The sequence below is a fragment of the Vanellus vanellus genome, assembly GCF_965231255.1.
Source record: "Vanellus vanellus genome assembly, chromosome: 2".
Lineage (NCBI taxonomy): Eukaryota > Metazoa > Chordata > Aves > Charadriiformes > Charadriidae > Vanellus > Vanellus vanellus.
Window position 1 is genome coordinate 57,092,616 of NC_138906.1, and position 22,593 is coordinate 57,115,208.

The window sequence follows — 22,593 nt, forward strand, 5'->3', positions numbered from 1 at the left end:
CACTTAGCATATTGTGACTTTGCCATAAGAGGTCATCAGTGTATAGGATACAGAACCCACCACAACAGGGAACCACAGGGTCCAGTTCTGCTGTATTCATGCTGAGTGGCAAGCTGGGAGCCAAAAGCTACTATTTCTCAGAGGCACAGGATCCTGCGCAAAAATAAGAGACTCTGGCTCCCTCTACCAGCTGGGCTCTAGACGGAGGCCAGATGCTGCCACTGAATTTGGCTGGACCCAAGAACCATGTATCAGCATGGTGTCTCCTGCTCTGAAAAAATAAAAATGCAAAGAAACCCACCACCTCCGCACCACCGCCATTGCCTTGTAAGAAGCTCAGAATAGTGCAGAGCTACTTGATGGATTTTTACTAAGTTATAGCTCATGAGCTGTGCTGGTCTGGCCTGTCACTGCACTCAGTCTTTGAGGCTGAGAACTGCAGATGGTCCCCAGACCAATGACAACTCTAGGCACAAAGGATCCTCCTCAGACATGGGAGAAGTATCCCCTACAAAGCACATCTAAATAAACCTACTCTCAGTCCTGAAGCTGGTCTGTAATTTCAGTAGGATTGGTACTGTGGAGTGCACTATTTATGCAACTCTCCCCTTCTTGCTGCCTTGAATACTAGGTGGCTTTCAGAGGTCAACAACCCCAAATTTTTAATTCCTGTTACCATTGCTTCAGCAGGCTGTCCTGATGCCGTTGACCACATTTTCCTAGTGAGGTATCTTGCGTACTGAAAAACCTGAAAACAATGCTGGTTTTGATTTGGAGGGGAGTGTGTGGGTGTTTTTTTAATTTTGTTTGGGGGTTTTTGTTTGTTTTTTTAACATTTTGAGACAGATTTTAACCATACAGCTACAGTGCTTAAGCCTCAGAATTACAAGTTGATATTAAACACATAGGCCAAATTATGTTTCTAGTGCAGTACACAAAAAACCTATCAACTACATTAACGATACAGAATTTCCTTTAAATTATGAGTGCATGTGGTCATAAGTATTAGAACCAGAATGAAAACCATGGCTGTTTGATAAACCCATGACTGCTCCTGGTACACATCCCCAAAGTACCAAGTTCATTAACAGCATAAAGAAATAAGTAATGCTAATCTACTGAGTCAGAGCAGACAACTCCCAGACACATCACTTCAAGTCCTGCCAGCTCTCTGGGATGCTTGCAATATCTCCCAGAGTCACCCAAAGTGGTTTAACCCTACTTTAATTAGAGCGCTGTCATGTAATACTAGGGGAATTGTTTGTGAAGTATGATACAGATAATAAGAGTAATTAAACCTGATGTTAATTTAACATACACAAGCAACAGGTAAAAACTCTTCAAGGCCTATGTGTCTAACTATATAAAGTAAAATGATACTCAATAATGTTCTGTAGATTAATTTTTCTAAGCAGACTTCAAAATTTAGAAATAGAATGTGCTATAAGTGGGAAAAAGATCACATTATTAAAATCTAAAATACTGGTGTAAGTCCAGAGTGACTTGGAATAAGCCAAGTACCAAGTAAATGCAAAAAAAATCAAGATGAATAAATTAACTCTTTTGAAAGTTGTAAATACTTGTGTTTCATAGCATAACCTCAGCTAGTAAATTTACGGCTGCATTTTCAACCACAAGTCTGCTTTCCCTGTTACTGTCTTCTGAGTACCTGGATTTGACCTCCAAGCTCGGTAACACTTTTTTTTCTTTTCTTTTCTTTTTTTTTAACATAGGAAATGTAGAGTGCAGTAAGGGCTTTACCCTTACCATCTCATTTTGTTCTCTCCTCCATATGACCTTGGGTGTATACGTTATAATAACTCTGTTTCAACTCCTATTACAGTTAGTGTAGCTGTGGGAATCTAACAGTCAACATCTATGATATCAATAACTACTGCATTCCTAATCAGGAGGTACAAGCCAAATGAGATAAGCAGTTGAGGAGATTAGAAGACTTAACGGTCTCCATCTTAATAAATAAAGGCAACTTTTCTCTCGTGTCACAAAGTCTGAGGAGCCATGTAAACACATGCACAAGGAAAAACAGCATACTCTTCTTTAAAACGTAAGTATTTGAGTTTAAAGCTGGCTTTGGGGCGTGTGCTTTGAGATCAAATTTAACTTCACACCAGGAAAATGTAAAGATTTCCCTTATTCTTCTGTAAATATTGCCTGATAGTTACAGTTTAATAAATTTCACTCATCAGTTTATACCACAGATCTTACTTATACCACAGATCTTACTTATTCACAATTTATTAAAATGAGAGGTGTTTCACAAGTAGTAAAAGGGAAACAACTCCTAAGGATATATCACTGCTTTAGTTTACATTTCCCACAGCACAGCTCACCAGGTCTATAATGTATTTTTCACTCTCTAGTGTTTGCTCAAAGACTCTCAAACACAATATAAATTCCTCTGTCAAACTACACAATTATTTTTACTAATCCATTGAGAATGGCAGAAGCTGAAGCGTTTGAACTGAGGCAGCCCAATACAGTAATCTAACAGTTCATTCAAGCAGGTGCAGGAAGTGTTATGTAAATTTCAACTAACTTCTTTTTTTATGCATGAGCACCTCATATTAGTATTCCTCAGGCATAAAATTCGTTCCTTTGACAGTCACCACTAACTCGCCATAGCCAGTTATCACCACAGTGGTACCAACCTGTATGTGCTACAAATGGAACATGTTTTCCTAACTACTTTAGTTAAAAGGACAATAGCCATAAAAGATGACCCAGGTTTCATGCACAGAAGAAAAAAAATCAGAAGTAGCAGCACGGTGTTCTACAGCTACCACTAGCAGAGATCCTTGGAGACTTGGTCCTGCATTTGAAAGCTGTATATTAAAAAAATTCTTCTGGGATAAGCTTGAAGGGCCTTCCACAAATACTCCAAAGACCAGGAAAACTCAAAAAGTATGAAGATCATCATAAAATTTTAGGAGTAAAAGTGTTTTTCCTATCCACAGTTCATTCTTATTTTAACTGAAAAAAGGCATTAGAAAGTTTTGCCAAGTTAAAAACCTGTTAATTGCAGAAGCTAGGAAGTCTTCACTTACACCTGTAAGACCTATTTGTTATACAAGGTCCTAACACAGTGCAATTAGTCTTCACAGACTCAGAAGGCTGAGGAGGAGGATTTGAAAAGGCAACTTTCCCCACTGCTTGAGGTTGGGGGGGGGGCCTTAATGTCCCTGGCCTAACCCTACATGCCCTCCCCCCAGTTTTGGGATTCCTGAGCATTTAACCCTTGCTGAAGTTGCATTTTAGAACCAGTCTACAGTTCTGTCTCTGGCCCTGCTTCCTGGATCAGCCTGGGATCTACGCTGTAGTAGCTTGTCTCCTGAGCCAAACTCCTGTAGATATGTTGTAGCCTCTCTTTACTACTGTCTTTGGCCCCATTTCCATTTGCTCCTATCTGAGCTCCTTGGGTAGGCCTTGGACCTGGTTTCAGACCCCATTGGACCCCCCCATCAGTGGAAGTCACCCTGCACTTGTGGCTCACTTTCTCTTAGGGAAGAGCCAGCCTCACTGCGCCCTGACAAGAAGACAAACACTGAGGATAGTCCTGAGTCCTCCCACATCATTCTTACTACCCTGTCTGCAGCAGCAGACTCCAGCAGAAAGCCTAAAACTCATCTCAATGCTGTATTATCAGCTGTACTCCACTGTTGTACTCCAGCCCACTTTCCTACCATCATAGCCATCACATGCCATTACTCATTACATTACAAAGGCTTTGCTTCACCAACAAGGTTCCAAGCACAAGACCATTCATCCATAGTAGAGGCTCTTCTCATCCAACACACACCCAACAATTGGGGGAGAGAACCTTTCATTGATACCTGCACTGGATTGACCATCACCAGCACAGTCACACCATTGTCTGGGCTAAAAAAAGACTCACAGTGCCCACAAAGTCCAACATCTAGGGCCTAAATTACCACCTTACTCTCCAAAGACAACAAACAAGTAGGATAACTGCATCTACTGCACTCAGTACTTCCTCAAGAAGCCTCCACCCCCCCCAGACTCCAATGCAGTTCCTAAAGGCTGAGCTACTGTTGCAACATATGCTTTTTACCTCTTTGTTATGGGGAAGTGCAATTGGCACTGCCTGAAGCATACGAGTTAAATTCAAACTCAGAAATATGTGCTTTAAAAGGGGACGTTGAAGATGAATCAGAGATGATGTCCTGTGTTGAGTAGGATGTAATACAAAAGTATATTTGTGAACAGATATCAGTGTTTATTGTTAAGACATTTTGAACAATTTTTAATTATCTAAACCACAATTTTTATTTCAGCTGTGAATGTAATGTACTGTATAAAACTTAACAGTAGCAAGAGCAAAGGTTTATTAGCTAGTTTACAAAATCTCACAAAACAGGTCAATAAAGAGTGGGGAATGTCAGCTAAAACTGTGACTTACAGCAATACATGATTATAAAAAATAAATGGGTTTATGGGTTTTATATTGCTGTGCTGCATTTGAGATAAAAACATAATCCCAAAGTAGAAAAGTCTTTCCTGCATTGCACCACGGATAGATCTGTGTTAAGTAGGCATAACACATTCCCGTCCGGCCGAGACAGCACTGAGTTTGGGTGTAAATGACCTTAATGAGGTTTGGTAGAAATTAGCTCGTGTCATAGGAATACAGGCCAGATACACATGGTCTTTATTAAACTAATATAATTAAATATCCCTTCTAGAAATAGGAGCTAATTCTATCCTATATAGGTAGATGAGTGAACAAGAGAGAGGAATACCACCCCACAGGTTTTCATTGGAATCCTCCCCAGCCCCAATCTTCCCCAAAGAGACAAGGATCACATCACAAAGAACAGGTTGGCTTTAAAGGTCAAGTACTTCTTCAGATGTACAGCCATTGTACTTTACTAGACACACAGTCTCCAGATATGCCAAATTCTTGTGTGGGTTTCATTCAGCCACATTGCACCTCTTGCTCTCTCATACCAGCATCTGAAGGTGCTGCTTGGTACCCAGATCAGGGCCTGGTAGGATGATTACAACACTTCTGGAGCTATTACTTATAGCCACCATCCTAAGCAAGCCTCCTTTAACTTCCCTCAACAGTTTATCATATCCTTACAGCAAAACACTTCTCTATCAACTTACAGGCCATGCGTCCCCATCCCACAGCCTGGAGTACAAGCTTCCATGAATTCCAACTAAGCAAATTGAGAGGTGAGTGTTTTAGCATTTCATGTTATTGAGTTTGATTTTGTTGCTTAACATCCTATTTAAAAATTCTAAGCAATGCAGCATGGTATTGCTATGACAATTAAGTTAAGAACTCTTGATGGTGTTTTTTGGTCTCTGCTTTGTCTAAAATGCATTAATATTATTTCAACTGAAATTACATCATAGAAAAATAAAGCGTAGTAAACAAGCACAGTTCATGTAAAACACCATGCTGCTTGCAGCTACAATATGCAACATTGGCAGCATCACAGAAGTCCCCTCTGTGGACAGTCGCAATCCAACAAAATGACCTACAAAAAATCATTCCTAAATGACTATTGATTGTTTTAGAAGCACTACATTTATAAGTTGTATTTTCCACCAGGAAGACACATTTATATATGTTCTATCTGAATCCACTGTCACATGTCACCACTCATTAAACAAGCAGATTTGGCTCTTATCTGCTGTTACATGACAATTCTCTCTAAGAAAAGGCAGGTTGGGCTGGAAAGACTGGAGAGTTATTTCAGAACCAATATCACAGCGTATGAATAAGAAAGGCCACTGAGCATGCTTCCAGTCTTGCAACAGATCTCCCCATATATGCTATGTATTTTATGACATGCTAATAGTTAAACCAAATTGTCTTTCTGGAAGACCGACAAATAGCCAGTCTTTGCTGCTTCTGGCTCTATACACAGTCCTTTGCAAATGAAGGACTAAGACAGAACAGTACCAAAAACCCCTCCTCCACCAGCTGACTTGAGAAATACCTAGATTCAAAATGCCACAAATTCCATTATCTCATTATTTTATACCAGCATCTGAGCTTCACTGCAGCACAGATACAGCCAACTTTCTAGGCATTCACGTGTCTCCCGCTAATTCATGTTGGAACCAAAAAGACCAACTCACCAAAAAAACAATGAAAGAAATAGTTGTAACTATATTAAAGAGGCTTCGTTTTGTCCGACCAATTGTAGCTGCTACCTCTTAAGCCTTTACTTGCTATAGACTGACTCTAAAGCTGTATCCAGTGTCGCTTGTTTTTACTGAATTTTAACTGAATTTATTGTAACATATTCTGAAACATATTCTGAATCACTGGGAGGGGCACACTTGCTAAAGTCACTCCTGGGCTGGATTACACATTTGAAACCTGCAGACTCTATCACATCAAACACATTCAACGTGGGCTGGCCACCTCCAGAAAAAGCACCTTTTCCGTCTTCTAGAAATTGTCATATGTCTTCCCCCACAAAAAAAAAAGTAAAGCAGAAATGTAATATTGCTAAGTAATTCCAGCATTCACTGAAATTATTCAGTTTGAAAAGTACAAGTGAGAGAACAACCTTCAGCGCCTGCTACTGCACCTGACTAATATCAGCACACGGTTTTTCCTGTGTTCAGAGCTGTTAAGCTTACTCAGCAAAACTGAACAGTTTTGTACCTGTGTTTTTCAGGGATGTATGGCTTAAATTCTGGTGTCAGAGACTGGCTTTTAAGGCACCAGGGAGGCACGGACAGAGGAATTTGCAAAACTGTTGGTTTTTTACAGTTTGCTACTGTGTGTTCTTCCTGCCTCTAAGGGAAGAGCTGGTGAAAATCTTTTCAGGGGAGTGAGACATACTTAAGAAATATGGAAATTATTTTAAAAATGCAAAAAATTTTATTTCATAGCCAGGTTTCATTATTTATTTAGTAGCTAGTTCAATAATTTCAATAATTCTACTAGGCCTGAACAACAGCTCCACTTCAAAAGAAAACCCACAAAAGCATTCACAAAACTGGGTAAGCGCAACTTCTTGTGCATGTGCATGTGTTTGTCAGGGACTAATATCCTGTGCGATTCAGTGTTTGTTTAGCACAATCTTACCAATGATGTGATGAGCTCTTTGTTGGGCAAGAATTTTCTAAGAGGATATGCCACAGTCAGAGTTGAAAAAGAAACACAGTTGAATCGTAACACAAAAAGGTTGAATTGTATCTTCAGAAACACATTTATGCATGTTTATTCACTTCCACTTACCCATGAAAACAATGCACCGTCAACTCATGTAAACACTAACCCAGAAACATGCAGAATCACTCAAAGTGTCATTGTGCAAGAGCTTAAATAGGCTCTTACTTTACATAAGTGCATGCTCCTCCCAGCCTCTTTGCATATTAATTAGTGCAGGCTTTTGGGGAAAGATGCCTTTGTGTACATTGAAAATGCACAATAAATGTCAAATTTGCCACATTTGCAGCTTTTTCAGGTTAATTTTTTTAAAGTAACGAAGCTGCTTAGTTTTAAATATTTATGCTTTATAAACACTCTACTTGTGCACATCAACTGCAGTCCCCCTTCTCACAACTTTACATGTGAACTTTCTGTCACATGATGCTCTCTCTAAAGCACCAGGTAATTCTTGCCAGAACAGCTTAGAGAGTGGTTCAGAAAGCAGCTGGGTGCGCAGCACAGGGCAAATCAATATAATTACTTTAGCGAAAGCTACTACCTTTCCCTGTTACCTGTAGGAGGATAGGTAGAAAGATAAAAATACATCCATAACGCCTTAAACATAGTGGCTCCTCTATCTTAATTTATGGGAATTCACTTTCATATCCTGGATCCTACTGTGAATGCTTCCGATGGACTGCACAATAGCTCAGTTTAAATACTTTTCAGAGAGTTGTTGCTTAATGTGTGGTTGCTTGGTTTGTTCGCTGGCACTGAGCATCTGCGTTAGCATCCCTGTATGTATCCCTACAACTTCCACAGTTTGGGGCCTGACAGCAGATGAAAAACAATTTACAGACCTTTAACAGTACTTTTTACTTGTGTTTGCTTTCTGCACATTCATGTTTGAGAAGAGGGCTGCCAGGACAACATCCCCAGGCACAGGGGTTGCTTCTAGAGCAACAACGAGGGAATTGAGTAAGGAAGATATACAAGCAAGCTAGGCCATTTTCAAGCATAGCTGAATTTATACTGAAGGCCCTGTAACTTTGCAGTCATTCTTCTCTCCCCTCCCATGTGCTACAGCTTTTGAGGATCTGATCTTTAATGAATATAAATACCAGGGAGCAACTTCACCAAGACAGTGATACACACATAGCAACCAGAATCGGTATGAGCCCATATGTTTCTACTGAAAGAGATGACAATGAAACAGGCCTGAGCTGGCTCACAGACCTCGTAAAAGCTTAGCAAGTAAATCCTGTCCTATTAGAAACCAAACTCTGTTCAGAATATGAACCTTTTCGAGAGACCACTTGCACTCTACGGTGGTACTATAGATCTTGCACAACTATATTCATGCTGCCTTTTGGTCATCTTTGCCCTTCAACCTTTTCCATTCCTTACTGTTTTGACAAGAGCAACCTGCAAAGGAAGCATCTCCCTGTCTCCCCACTCAGTCTCAGAGGATGCTGGTTTTCCAGTGGACAGCATGGAGCAGAGCAGAAGTGGATGCACAGAGAATCATACTGATGTTGAAACAGCCATAAGTTCTTGCCAGAATAATTCAGCAGAAAGGAGCCAAATTTCTGAATATAGATAGGCTTTTTGAATAAAGCAGGAAAGCCTTTTCAGTGAGAAAAAAAAAAAAAGCTGTTTATTCTGGACATAATAGTCTGGCAGTTTAAATATCTGCAGCTGTTTAAATGCACACTCACTTCTCCTTATAAGTTCCCTAGAAATACTGCACACTACATTGATATATTATATACACAAAGGCATTTACATGTGTAGGAGAGCAAATTCCTTTGAGCAGTCACTCTGCACTGCAGCATAAATACCGTACCACTGAGGTGGAAGTTGTTAGCGTATCTTACCAGTAGGTCAGTCAGCAATTCCATCTGTCTCTTTGACAATTTTTTCACAGCTTCCCAATTCCGTTGTGGTTTCTTGTCCGGTGAAAACCCTTGGAATGCACCATGATTGCAGGTTACCTTTTCTTCAGTGTTGTGCAAAGGCAAGCCATAGAGCAGAGATTTTTTTTTCCACGAGGCCAAACGCATGTTCCTTCCCATTTCCTTCCTATCAGAGTTGATAAATTCCCGATTCAAAATTCAGAGCAGCTCCAGCTGAGTCCCTCAGCAGTGGCTCCTTTCTAAGAGGGGTTAAACAGCCTCACATCCTATTGGTTTCAATGGGAGATGAAGATGCCTGCCCCCCCCTTGTTACATGGTCCATGTATAGTTTTTGTACTAGAGCCTGTTTCAGGCATAAGATACACTGATAGCACAATCCAGTCTTTTATTTTTGTTGCTTAAATCAAAGTCAGAAATAAGGAAAACAGTTTTACTCCATCCCACCTTTCTGTGTCTCTCCCTGTCAGCTCCTCATATCCCTTGTTAGCAAAAAGAGCTGTGTAATGCCAAGACAAGAAGTGGCAAGATCCAGATGACATGAAAATAATATGTACCACAAAAGAAATCCTCAGAAAAGTTTCATTCATGACATCCAATAGAGATGCCAAAAAAAGCTTGCTAAAGCACCAGTCTTATTTTCTTTCCTGAAAAGCTAGGAGTCTGTACAAGCAAAGTGACTGCACATTTTAAACAGATTCAATATCCTTCTCATGACTCCACTCCACTTAGCCAGTTGAAATTACAAAGAGCTAAATTCTGCCCTCACTCATCTTCAGGGGACCCACACTGAATTCAGTAAGGCAGCAGATATGAAAATATATACAGCTTTTGGCCCACCCATTTCAGTGAGGATTTTGAGTACAGCATTCCTAAAGAGACAGGCAGTTTACTTATTTTCATTTCAGTTTCTTAGTCCTCTCCAGCAGTGTTCTCCAACATAGGGTGTGCGTGCCCCAAAGGGGTGTGCAAGACAATCCACTGGCGTGCAGGAAGAAATTTTTTTTGTACCCCAGTAAAATTTAAAGATATTTTTTATCGTGTTTATTTCATCTTTATCTCATCCTTTTTTAGTATCTATTTTTGTGTACACTTTATGTTGTACATATTACTACAGTAGTGTATCTATACAATTTATAAATAAATATACATATATTGGGGGCCCATGCTAAAAAACTTGTTACTAGTAGAGGTTTACAATCAAAAAAATTTGCTGACCATTGCTCTACAGGTTGGTATACTTGAGAACACTGTCACACCAAATTATTTTGCTTGGATTAATAAAATTGCTTTTCAAATGCTGCCTCTAGTAACTAGTGCTTTCATCATTAACCTAAGCCCTATAAAAACAATCAAAAGAACTGCTTCTGGGGGCACATCGGTTTCCTTCCTTTATGAATCTCCAAAACACAGAACAACCGCCTCCCTCAATTCACTGAAAAAGTTATCATGAATAGCATAAATAATGCCATATTACAAATCTGCAGAATGAAAAGGGGAAGTAAGAGACTGGAAATACATCCTCAGACAGCACATATTATCACAGCTCTGGTTTACAGAAGAACATGGCCCACATCAGCTGCCCATGTAAAATTGAACGGGATACAAAATAGGGCGCAAAACACCCATGTGCCAAATGAAAGATCTCATGTGATATAATTTAAATATAATCTCTTGGTAACCCTACTGGTGTTGTACTGTTTTAGTCTATACTTAGTTATGACTACATAAGCTGTTAAAATTATTCCCTTTATATTGATGTTAAGCTGAATCCAGCCTCCTAAATCCTTATCCAAACAAAACTTCCAAGGATGAAATCACCAGTGAGTAAAATCCCAATGAGTGCAAGTGGGCCAAGATTTCACCCCTGGAGCTCTTGAACACCCCACTCCCAAAGAGGAAAGGGGAAGTGAATGCATTTTAAGGTTACATTTAAACAATGCCATTTAGAATAGCTCACTGTTCAAAATATTTGCTAAATAATAGTGTGTGTTGTTTTAAGAAAACTTCTTTTTTTTCTTTAAAAAAACATTTTTAATGCTTCAGCAGTATATTACTAAATAAAGTGACAAAACATCTCAGAACTAACATAAACGTGCAATTTTAATGCCTTCTAATCACACAAATCAGCACAAGATTTTTGTACTTGTGCATGACCTTCTTCAAATTATCCCTCCATTTTGGCTGAATCAGAATGAGTGTGGGCTATTTGATAAAAAACACTAAGTGTGTGAAATGAGGGGCCCTCATCGCTTCTGCCAGACTCCTCTTGACAGAATGATGATAGAAGCATCACATCCCTGGGAGAGTAAATGCAAACTGACAAGAGATGAGCCTTTAGATGTTGAATATAATCTTGAATTGTGCTTGAAGTGTCTTATTATCTTGTCTTTTGATGTCTGAAGGGGTGGCTCATTGTTAGAAAAAGGAAAGCCCTTGCACATCTTTGCCATCTTTAAAAATTGTTTGGCCTTTAACAACTGCTTTTCCAACTAATGTCCATTTCTCCTGACAATAAATATGGCAGGTCGTCAGCAAGTGACAAACAATTTACTTTACATGCCAAGCTTTTATGGTTTTTGAGAGCTCATGTGGAAGCATATTTTAAAAAGCAGTAGGAAATTAGCACCATTACAAATGTTAAGATGGCTCTGTGTGTGTAGTTCACTGTGTGGTTATTCATTACTGCTATGCTTCTGTTTTAAAGTCCTGTCTTTCCTGTATTCAGACTGCTGTTAAAGTTCTTTATTTATCATTGACTAAAAATAGTCAATGAAAAATAAGGAGCAAGAAGCAATTTTCTTCTGCTCTAAAAAAGCACTATTATAGATACAGTACATGGGTAATGCATAAAATCATATTTATTAATCATAAAAAATCAATATCAGTAGTAGTATGGCACAGTTTACCTGTACTGCAGACCCTCACAATCACATCACTGTTTTTTCCACCTTCAACCAGCTTGACTTTTTTTTTTTCCCCAAACTTAAAAGTTTAATGACGAATCAGATCAATATGATTCCTTAGCAACTAAATCACAGGCGCACTAGTTTTTCCTGTCACAGCACCAGTTTTGCGAAAGCAGTCAAGTTCTTTTTTCAGGTCTCCGTCACTCTGAGAATCCATAAGAATTCTCAAATGGATCATAAACTGTTACAGGGTTCAGGTTATTGTATCATTATAAAAACGTATTGATACAGTACAGATGACAAGACATGCAGCTCTTGTGCTAGTCTATTACAACCATCTGAATACCATAAGAAGTATCAGATATAAACAAAATAAAACAGTCAGCAGTAAGCTGTCTTTTAGGGAACCCTTTTTTTTTTTTTTTACCAAAAAAAAAAAAAAAACAAACCTGTTTTAACCTGGTTTGAAATACAGCAGTTATATGAACCCACAGAAAAGAGAATACAAAACCAGAAGAATAGGTTATTAAAAATAAATAACAAAAAGCCTGACCAGAACCTAGAGATTTAATTCTTTTTTTTTTTTTTTAAATCATTGCAAGACAGGGCCTGATTCTGCTCCTTCTGATAGGCACGAATGTTTTCTTTCTGAATTTTCAGAGTATAAAACAAAACCCTCCCTCTGCCCCTCCATCTCCCTTCCACTACAGCCCCACTGCCGCTGCTAGGAGGATGCACCACGTGTCGTGAAGCACAGCAGCCTTTATACCAGATGGGGGTCTGCTGCCACATGCAAGCTTGAAATATGTAAAGTGCTATTCAAAATATCCCAACCATCATTTTACACAAATGAAATAACAGCAATGTGAGAAAGGCTCAGTCCCCAAACTCAATCCCTTTGAGGTCCAGGGCCACAAGCCGGAGTCCTGCAAATCCAAAGTTGCTCATTGACTAGGACATCTCATCTGAGTAAACCTTTGCATCATCTGGTCCTTCTTTTATTCATTGCCTCATAAAAGCAGAGAGATGTGGGGGTTGGGGGAGAGTGAGCAGGACCAGCTGATTGAAAGATTTTTTTTTTTTTTTTTTTTTGGTCAGCAACTGTTATGAGAAGGTTCACTGTGCTGTATCCATGCAGTTAAAATAAGGAGACTCTGAAAGCAATGCATCAAATCCCAGCAATAGAGCCACACAAGAGTTTCCTTCACACTCTTCATACCAGGGAAAAAAACATAGCAACCCAAATGACTTATGCAGATGTTTTTCTTGTTGGATATTATAATTTAATTTACTGTGCTTATGAGAGTAAAATATATTCAATTAGTAGAAAAATATTTTTAAAATATTTCCATTTTCTGCTTTCTTCCAGTTGTAAATTTCATTTTTCCTTCAGAGAGATTTGTGACTTGCAGTCCCAAATATTTATGATTTCAGGCAAGGAAGCATAAGAAAGGAGGAGAAATACCAAGCCTGTACATTTACAATCACCTCATATATATCTGTCCAATTTCCTCCTCTCCCCCATCTTAATCACTGCTGATTTTTCTAGTCATGATTTTGTTTCAGTAATAATTACCATTTAGGGTCCTTAATTATTTTTGAATGTTTAATTATGATAATCCACTCTACCTGTCCCATAAAAATCACCTAAAAACTTCTACACCTTTATGGAAGCTTTATAGCTTTACATAGGTTCCGATGCCGACACACAGTCTCTGCCCTGCAGCAGGTTAGATGCTGTTCTGCCACTGCTACTGCCTGTTCTCCCCCGGGCAAAACAGCAGAGGTGGAGTCACAGAGCCTTTGAGATATGTATGCATACCTGCATGGCATAACAGAAACCCACGGTAACCCTGGGACTGGTACAATAATTCGTCTTTTGTTAAATATGAAGGCAGCATAATTATAAAGTGGTTGCTCCTTCCTGTCAGCATGTTGGCTTAGCTGATTTTAGCTCCACAACATGGGAAGCTGTGGAGCAGTGACCACGTTAGAGAGGTGGAGGCCACGGACTGGCATGCACGTATTGATAGGATGAATACCCTGTTGAAATCTACGGTCTTCCTGTATACGTGATGGATGGTCACCTGAGACCTGTCAGAATCTGGCCTCATGTTTATTCAAATCACTGAGCAAACATGACATGTCTACACTATGTGAATAAATCCTAATTGTATGCAAAAGAAAATACAAAAACTGCCCCATATTGTATTTGCTCAAGAGATTAGACTGAATTTAAATGATCTTTCTTCCTTTCCAGTTAATACTGTGCTATCTCAAGAAATAATTACATATACTTAATAGTACAATATATTAAAGTATGCCTTAAGGTATATTTACTGAAAAGCAATTCTGGCTTCTTGATTAAACACAGGTTTTAGATCATCCTCTTCAAGGAACAAACCTCTCCAAACGCTAAGCTTCAAACAAAGCACAGAAACTTAAAGCAGACCTCAACAGCACAGAGGCAAAATGCACTCGAGTAGACCTGAGCAACAACTGCCAGCGCACATCTGTATATGCTTCCAGCTGTGCACACACACCAACGAGCAGAAGAAAGAGGGGTATGGATCCTAACCTGGCGGTAAGGAAGGAGAGGGGCAGAAAGGAAAGCTGGCACTTCTGTTTTTACCGACCCTCTACTTTACAAGCCTTGGCATTTGTGTCGAGAGTAACAGCGTAGGCTGTGTGTCCAGTGCGGTCTGGAAGATGACTTAATAGAATCTCTAATGATCATCAAACCATACAACCACCATCTGAACTGAAAGGCACAAAGATGTTTTTAAAAGCTAGTATTAATGCACTTCTATAAACTCCATGCTAGTTTTCAAAGAAGTAATCTAGTGACAGGTTGCTGTAGCGAATACTGTTCTTAATATAGGAAAAGTCTTATTTCTTATTTGTGTAACATTTGAGCCTTCAAAGTAACATGGAATTGGTTTAGGACTCTAATTTTTTTTATTGCATCAAAATAATTTACATCATACTCCAGTCACACTGGCTGATAATTTTTATATATATATATTAAGTAAATATATATATATATATATAACTTCTGTAATCACTTTCAAGTAGCACTATTGCTCTGTTTTCTGAAACATAACATTTTCCTTAAGACATCTTAAAACTGTTCAGGAATTAAAATGATGGTTTACCTTTCTGAAAAGAAAGGACATCTGATAAGAAAAATGAAACTCCCACTCTCGCAACAACTCTTTTTATATATTATAAAATAAAAACAGAAATCCCAACTACTTTTAGGAATAGACAAGCAGTAGCTTAGTGTTAAACAAACATGTTTTAGAGTGGCAGGGGTATGCATTGTGCATTGATTTGGTAGATGTAGATATCCCTGCAATATCTAGAGAACGCACCCAATTTCAGTCTGTCTGAAAACAGCAGGTTTTATTTAGCCAGATGGGATGAGGTACTATTCTTCTCTAGATGACCTCTGCTTTCAAAGTAAAAGGGCTCAGTCCTGCTTCCGAGAGCATCAAAGCAATATCACAACATAAAGCAGGACGTGTCACAATACAAATCTTCCTTTGTTTCATACTAATATTGATTTTGATTTTTGTATAGTGGAAAAAGATAAAAATGAGACTTTAGGCTAACAAATATCAAACCATTTCCATGACAAAATAATATTCCTGCTGAAACACACAAATTATGACATGTTTAATTTTATTCTGCTCTTGCCCCTTTTCAGCATTATTTTTCTCATTTAGTTGTCATTTAAAATGTAACTTCTACCACTGAGCTCAGCAGAAATTATTTTTTAATTAGCAAAATAATGTTATTTTGGTAGTGCTAGTGGCAGTTATATAAAAAGTCAGAAAATAAACCCTTAATGGAAGAAATATTAATATACTGAATACACAATTAAATCAAAGTGTAAAAATCTGTAAAGCTTATCTTCCCATCCTCTGACCATCTATCCCCAAAAAATGGGACCACAAATGATGGATGCAACAGAAGAAACAGCTTAGCAAGGAATAAGAATTAAAACAAAGAAGAACCCACAAATGTCAGAAAGAACAAAACCTAGGAAGACAACACAACAAGGAAAACCAAGCGCTACATAGGATATTAAAGAGAAAAATGATCCACAGGAGAATGGCAACTGTTACTATGAGCTTCCTACAGCTACCTCTGCCTTTGGATATTTTTAAAAAATTTATTAACCTGACAGCAGGAAACTTTATACAGATTGCCCCCTGACAGGGTGCCAGCTTGGTATAAGCACTTGCTATCTCTTTGTTTAGCGTAAGGAAATCAAGAGAGGTGTTAAGTGGTGCCATGTGCACATTTGGGCAGATCTAACTTCACCTCCATCTGTCTCACCCGTACATTTCCATGGAGAACTTGCTTAATCATGTGAAGTCCAATAGAAACATCCAATTCTTCTTCCTTCTCTTTTCTACGTTTGCTTCCTTTTTAATGTGCAAGTGTCTGATCTATTATTAATCTCAAAACACAAACCGGCAAGGATCTCAATCAAAGAAAGTAACAGTTCTTTCACAAATTACCTGTTTACTGTCTAGTAGCCAGCAACTCCCCTTTGAAACAGCCAGCCATTTATGCTGCTTTTAAACAAGTTTGTTTGTTGTTATTTTTATAACTTCAAAGACAGGGAGAAGAAAGATTAACTAATTAAAAATGAACTATTTGTCATTCAGTCATACCAATTACATACGAGGATTTCATTCTTTTTTTCCTTCCCTCTCTAATGTTAGTTATTCTGTATATAAATACAGAAAATCAGGCTTCAAGCCTCATTTAAGAAATACATAACATACTTAGCTCAAAAAAAATTTAGCAAAGAAGTAATTAGAAATTCATGAGAACAAACAGAATTGTCTTTAAAAAAACCACAATTATCTTTCACTATACTCAAAACAGCTTTTGTTGCTTGTTTGCTTTTTTTAAATAGGCTGTCTTTGTCACAATTCAGGCACAGAAATAAAAGACTGATTTATTTCCATACAAGCAAGGAAATTTGTAAGTGGGGCTTCAATATTTGGCGTTTGTCAGCCCAATATTGCTTTCATCAAAGGTTAAAGGAGTAAGACTCCAGTCACCTCAGAATTGGAATATACGTGCTAGCATCAGTACCACCACTGCCTGAGCTACCTGTGATACCTGGGCACAGCAGGAATGCTGAGCTGAGGATGGATTTTCTATCTTACCATTGCATTGTGCTTTGTGTTTAAATAGTCATAACATCTTTTTAGGCTTTAATGGGCATTTACTCTCTATTCACAAGTGCGTCCCCCACTGACTTCAGTAAGAACTCTGCCAAAGAGTCGGACAATAACATTATTCAGAGTAGTTATTCCAAGTCCCTAACTGTTTGCAAACACCTTTTTTAAAATGCTCATGTCAAATATATCCTTCAGAAATAACAATCAATCAATCACATAGCCAGACCTTCAGATTCTTGGAAAACTTATTCGTTAAGCAAGACACCACTACATTTTAGAAAATGGATTTACAAGCCTGTATAATGATCCAGTTCTGTAAACATGCCACCTATTAACATTCCTCATTGACACAGTCTTTGTAATGAAACTGTGCTCCTAATCCACAGATTACCTGCTTTCATAAAAGTATTACACGTTCAAGCACTAGCAGGACTGGTCCCGATGGCCCTTACGGATGGCATGGAAAACCGATAGTGTCTCAGAACAAAGCATCCACAATGTGGAAATTACTGAATAAGATTAGGTGAAAAGACGGGAATCTTTATATGCCGATTAAAGATATTTCAAGTTTTTGCTGCATCCAAAAGAAGGCTCCGATTTTAAGACCATTTGGGCCACCACGAACTTCCCTATCAGAACAGAAACATTCACTAGAGCTTTAATATGCAGCAAGAGTGACAAAGACACACCGCTTTCTTTCACTGAAATTACTAAACCTTATCAAAGTGTTCCTGATAGGCAGATCTTATAGGCCTTTACAATTTAAGGATATAACCAAAACACCGAGACTCATCCTTAAATACACCGATGAAAGGAAAGCTCTTAGTCTAAAGGCCTTTTTTCCCCCCACAGGCTAGATACACTTAATGACGATAATGTGAGCTTCCTCACAGCAACCTGGCAATGACCTCTGCTCTGACCTGCAGAGACCACTGTCTCAAGAGGTAAAAGACAATTTAGTCCTTTATCCTTTGTAACCGAAATGACTCCAGTGCCATAAATTCTAATCAAGACAACTCTGATTTAAAAAATAAAATAATAAAAAAAAATGGATAATGTGTGTTTCCTTAAAAAGCAATACGAGGGATCTACCAGCAAAACACAATCAGCTAGAAACAACTTCTACCCTGTTCTGCTACAGCATATAGGTGTATGCTTATATAGAAAGATGCATGCAGTTCTGAAACATAGGTAACAGTACAGAAAAGGAAAACAAAATCCCAAAGCCAATGCAGGGGTTTGAAAATAAACCCTTGTTTATGGAAATGTGTGCAGATTCATTTAACTGGCATATCCCTGTTCCGTATTTCAAGCATACACAGCATTATGAAAAAAGCAAAAAAATGGTAGTGAAGCAAATGAAACCACAGTCTTCAGATCCAGCACAGGAAACCTAAGATTTAATTTCACCGGAACAAAACCTTGCCAGCAAATGAAAAAAAAAAAAAAAAAAAGGTTAGCAGTCAATTTTTTGCTGTCCTGCAATTATTAAATAGGAAACACTTGTGCTCCACAATTATAGGCTTGGTCTTACACTCACTATGTACTTACAGCTTTATTTATTTCAATAAGTTTGATGCGTAGAACTACTGGCTTGATCTCAAAAAGCAAATTTTTAAAATACAGTAAAAGTACCTTAACATGCAAGTGCATTCCCGGCTCTCTTTTTACCATTATCTAATTATGTCCAAAATTACCTGCCTTTAAGGATGAATTAAGGACCGAATCTAACTCCAAGAAAGCCAGCCTCAGTCCACAGGCGCTTGGACTAGCCAGCTCTTTCCTGGGATTTTTACTGTACAGAGAATTTTATGCACAGCATATCCCTGGTGTCTACACCAACTTTTGAATCTCAATAGTTGTAACATTGCACAGCTAAACATGAAAGGTTCTTTACTTACTAAGATTTTTTTCTGACCAATACTTCATAACTTATTCTAAACTTGTTTAAAGATATTGTATAAAGTGGCAACTAGGATTAATTAACTTAGGGTCAAATCCAAATGTGTTTATTCAAGTGAAGCTACTACTTGGCATTAACAAAAGCTTTGTCTCGTAAGAGCCGTGGCATTTGGCCTGGGATACTATTTTGAAGCATATTGCACAGTAAGACAAGTTGATCTGAAAATGACACCACCAGGAATGTCAACAGCCAGACTCAGTTTCTCTGTTTCTTAATTACATCATATGATTAAAATAGAAGGTACTGCTTCACAGATATTTTAAAGAGTAAACAATACACAAGATCTCTTGCAAAGCAACTTCGCCTCATACTGCTCAGGAAAACTGGGATTTCTGTGATCGAAACACTGTAGCTGTGTTAAATCCACACTTCAAAACTGAACTTCTAAGCTAATGTGCGTCAGGATAGAGTCCTTTACCAACATTTTGCACTTCAGAATGTATTTTTCACCATGTTTTTTACTCCCTTCTTGTTTCACAGGATTTCAGTATCAAAAGTCTTCTGCACACAGGTGTGCAGATTCGCAAAAGTCCACTGCTATAAATACACAAGCGGAGGATTACAGATGCAAACCCCCGGACTATAGGACAGCTTTTTCTTAAAAAAAAAAAAAACCAAACACAAAACCAACACCAAACCAACAACACACTACAACAAAAACCAACCACCAAAAGAAGGAAAGCAAGCAAGCAAATAACAAGCAAGCACGACCCCTCTAATCACAGCTGCTCCTGTCATCACTCACAGGTAACAACTGCACCGCAGTGACAAAAGTGCATCTTCCCAGACACCTGTGCAATAGTTTTGGGTGGGAGCTATTTTAGATCGTCAGAAACTTATCCCAGCTCCTGCCGGTATTTCTGAGACCAAAGGAGCTGCAGCATTCACCTGCTTTGTCACTGATAGCATAGCACATGCAAGAGACACAGAAGTTTGCTGTGTATCTTCCTAAGTCAAAAATAAGTATAATTAATTGTACTCCTGCACTTTCCTCACCCGCAGCAGGGACTGTTGTTGAAGAGCTGTCATTTTTATGATTAGCTGTGCTATCTGCTACCAAAACAAAGAGTAAATACCCACTGTTTGTATGGTATGCAGTGAAATACTGAAACAAGGAAGTTTGAGAAAAAGGAGGTGGATTTTAGGAAAAGGTACAGGTGAGCAATGCAGGTCCTTGCAGAAATAAACCCACCCATCAAAAGAAGCTAAGCGGAATGTGTCCGGTGAGAAAGAGGAGAGCTCTTCCCATCTAATCATTCAACTCTGTACATCTATATGAAAATAAGACTCGTGAAATATTGCTAAAATTAACAAGACACTCAAATGCTGGTCATTCATTCCAACTAAATCAGTACATGATTTTCACAATTTTTTCAAAAAACGTGAAAGCAGCAGTGTGGAAAAACTTTGTTCTCTATGGACTTGTCTCCTCCCCTTTACTTTCTAAAACGCTCCTCCCTCTCCTGTTTAACAGATTTGGGGCAAATTTTCGCACAGTGTGTACTAAATGTTATATTATAAAAAGAAAATTATTATCTCTGATCACATGAAAGAAAACTGGAGGAGAAAATTGTCACTCTCTATGCTATCACATGTCAGTAAGTCCACCAATAATTTAATTTCAGGGATTGCAAAGAAAGGCCCAAAATATACATTCCTAACACACTATTCATAACATTAAACAAAGAGAAACAGCTACGGAATAATGGTCCATATTTATGTATCAAAGCTTTAAACAAAACTACACTTAATTTTTTTTAATACTTACTGCAAATCTATCTTAAGGGATGCATCTGTGACATAAAGGCTAATCATCTTTATTTTAAATTTGCTCAGTTTGATTCTTAAGTGTATCAAAATAGCTCCATTGTCCCTTCTTTTATGTTCTCAAAGTTAATAAAATTAACTGACAAGGGCTACTGCTAAAAGATCTGTAGCATCTGTCATAATTGTAACAGAACCTCAATAAATGGTACATAAGTTCATACAGAGATAGTTGAACTATTTCACCTACTTTTGTTTACTTGGGAACATCTTTTTAGCAGTATAAGTATCAGGCTAGCAAACATCTTACACTCACCAACAGAAACAGCACAATATATTAATTTGTAGCTTTTCCATTAGTGGTTTTAGGGACATAAATTATATTTCATAAGGAGACAAGATATTTTTGCACATCATTTCTATATCCCACACGGCAACTCTAATGAAAGTGTTTGTGTATATTTCACTATCACTGTAGAGCATCCAAATGACAATGGCTCAAAAAATACCCTGCCTTTTATTACAAGACTTCCCTGATCTAAAACTAAACAAACAGACATTTCACTACCCTCAAATTAAAAGTCTGTTTTTTGTTTTCTATATGTCTTGCTGTATTTAATAGATGCACTCTAAACATTTGAGCAAGCAAAATACATAAACAAAGCTGAAGATATTTATACTTCTCTAGACAACTAACAGCCCTCTGAATTTTAGATGTTACAATTCTTTCCTGGAAGAAATGGACTAAAACAATTATTATATGCTTTTTGAACATTCAAACTGCTAATGGAAATTATGCTTTCCATGGAAACAAAGATTACTAAGAGGGTGCTTAAAAATGGATGTGATATTCAGTAATGGTCATTACTGTAATCCAGAAATTAAATTTAGGATTTTTAAATTATTTTTTTTTCCCCATCTTTCTATGAAGTTGTTTAGTAAAACATTTTATGCTATATCTTTTAGTAAGGTGTGAAGATGGTTTTAAAAGAAAATTGCATGTATTCTTTTGTTTAAAAAAATCTTGCAGCTCTTACTGTAGCTGGAATACTGAAATCTGAACACTGCTACAGATTTCCTTGCAGATTATGAAATCAAAACTTGAATCTTAGAAAATGGGCTCTCATTCTCTCTCTCTTAAAGCTGCATTCCCTTTAAACAAGACATTTTTCCCTTCAACTTCTGCCTATAGGATCATGTAAAATAAGGAAATGCTCCGTTTCTATTAACATTCGTCTCAAGTCACAAATGGAAATAATTAAAAGGAAGTCCTTCAAGAGAGCAGTCCCTCTAAACCCAAATGTCACTATGTACCATATAGTGCTGCTCCAGCTCAGACATCTATCAACATCTATCACTCAAGCACGCGCCTCAACAACTCTGCTCCCTTTTCTGATTAGAGATCAGAGTTGCTTGAGTTGGCTTACAGGGTGTCATCTGTTTGAATGACAGATGTCTGTGTTGGAGTGCCACTCTTGCTGCTATTGTTTTGATTGTGAAATGTTACACTTATCTGGCACAATTTAGACTATTTAAAGCTAAATAAAAATTCAAAAGGTAATTTCTCTTTGCACAGGCTTTAGAAGAAATATTTCATTTCTTATTTGAATTCCCAAAACACTAGCTCCACGCGCAGTACTCCTGGTAGCCTTTGTTTACTCAGTACAGAGTGTTTTCTATG

The 22,593-nt window shown here is 38.0% G+C and overlaps 1 protein-coding gene across 1 annotated transcript in view; it reads right to left on the minus strand.

Moving 5' to 3' along the window:
* The window catches only part of POU6F2 (POU class 6 homeobox 2), a gene marked incomplete at both ends in the record, with an annotated part of 321,727 nt that overhangs the window by 237,884 nt on the left and 61,250 nt on the right, over positions 1-22,593 (minus strand). The gene's annotated exons all lie outside the window — the stretch shown is intronic.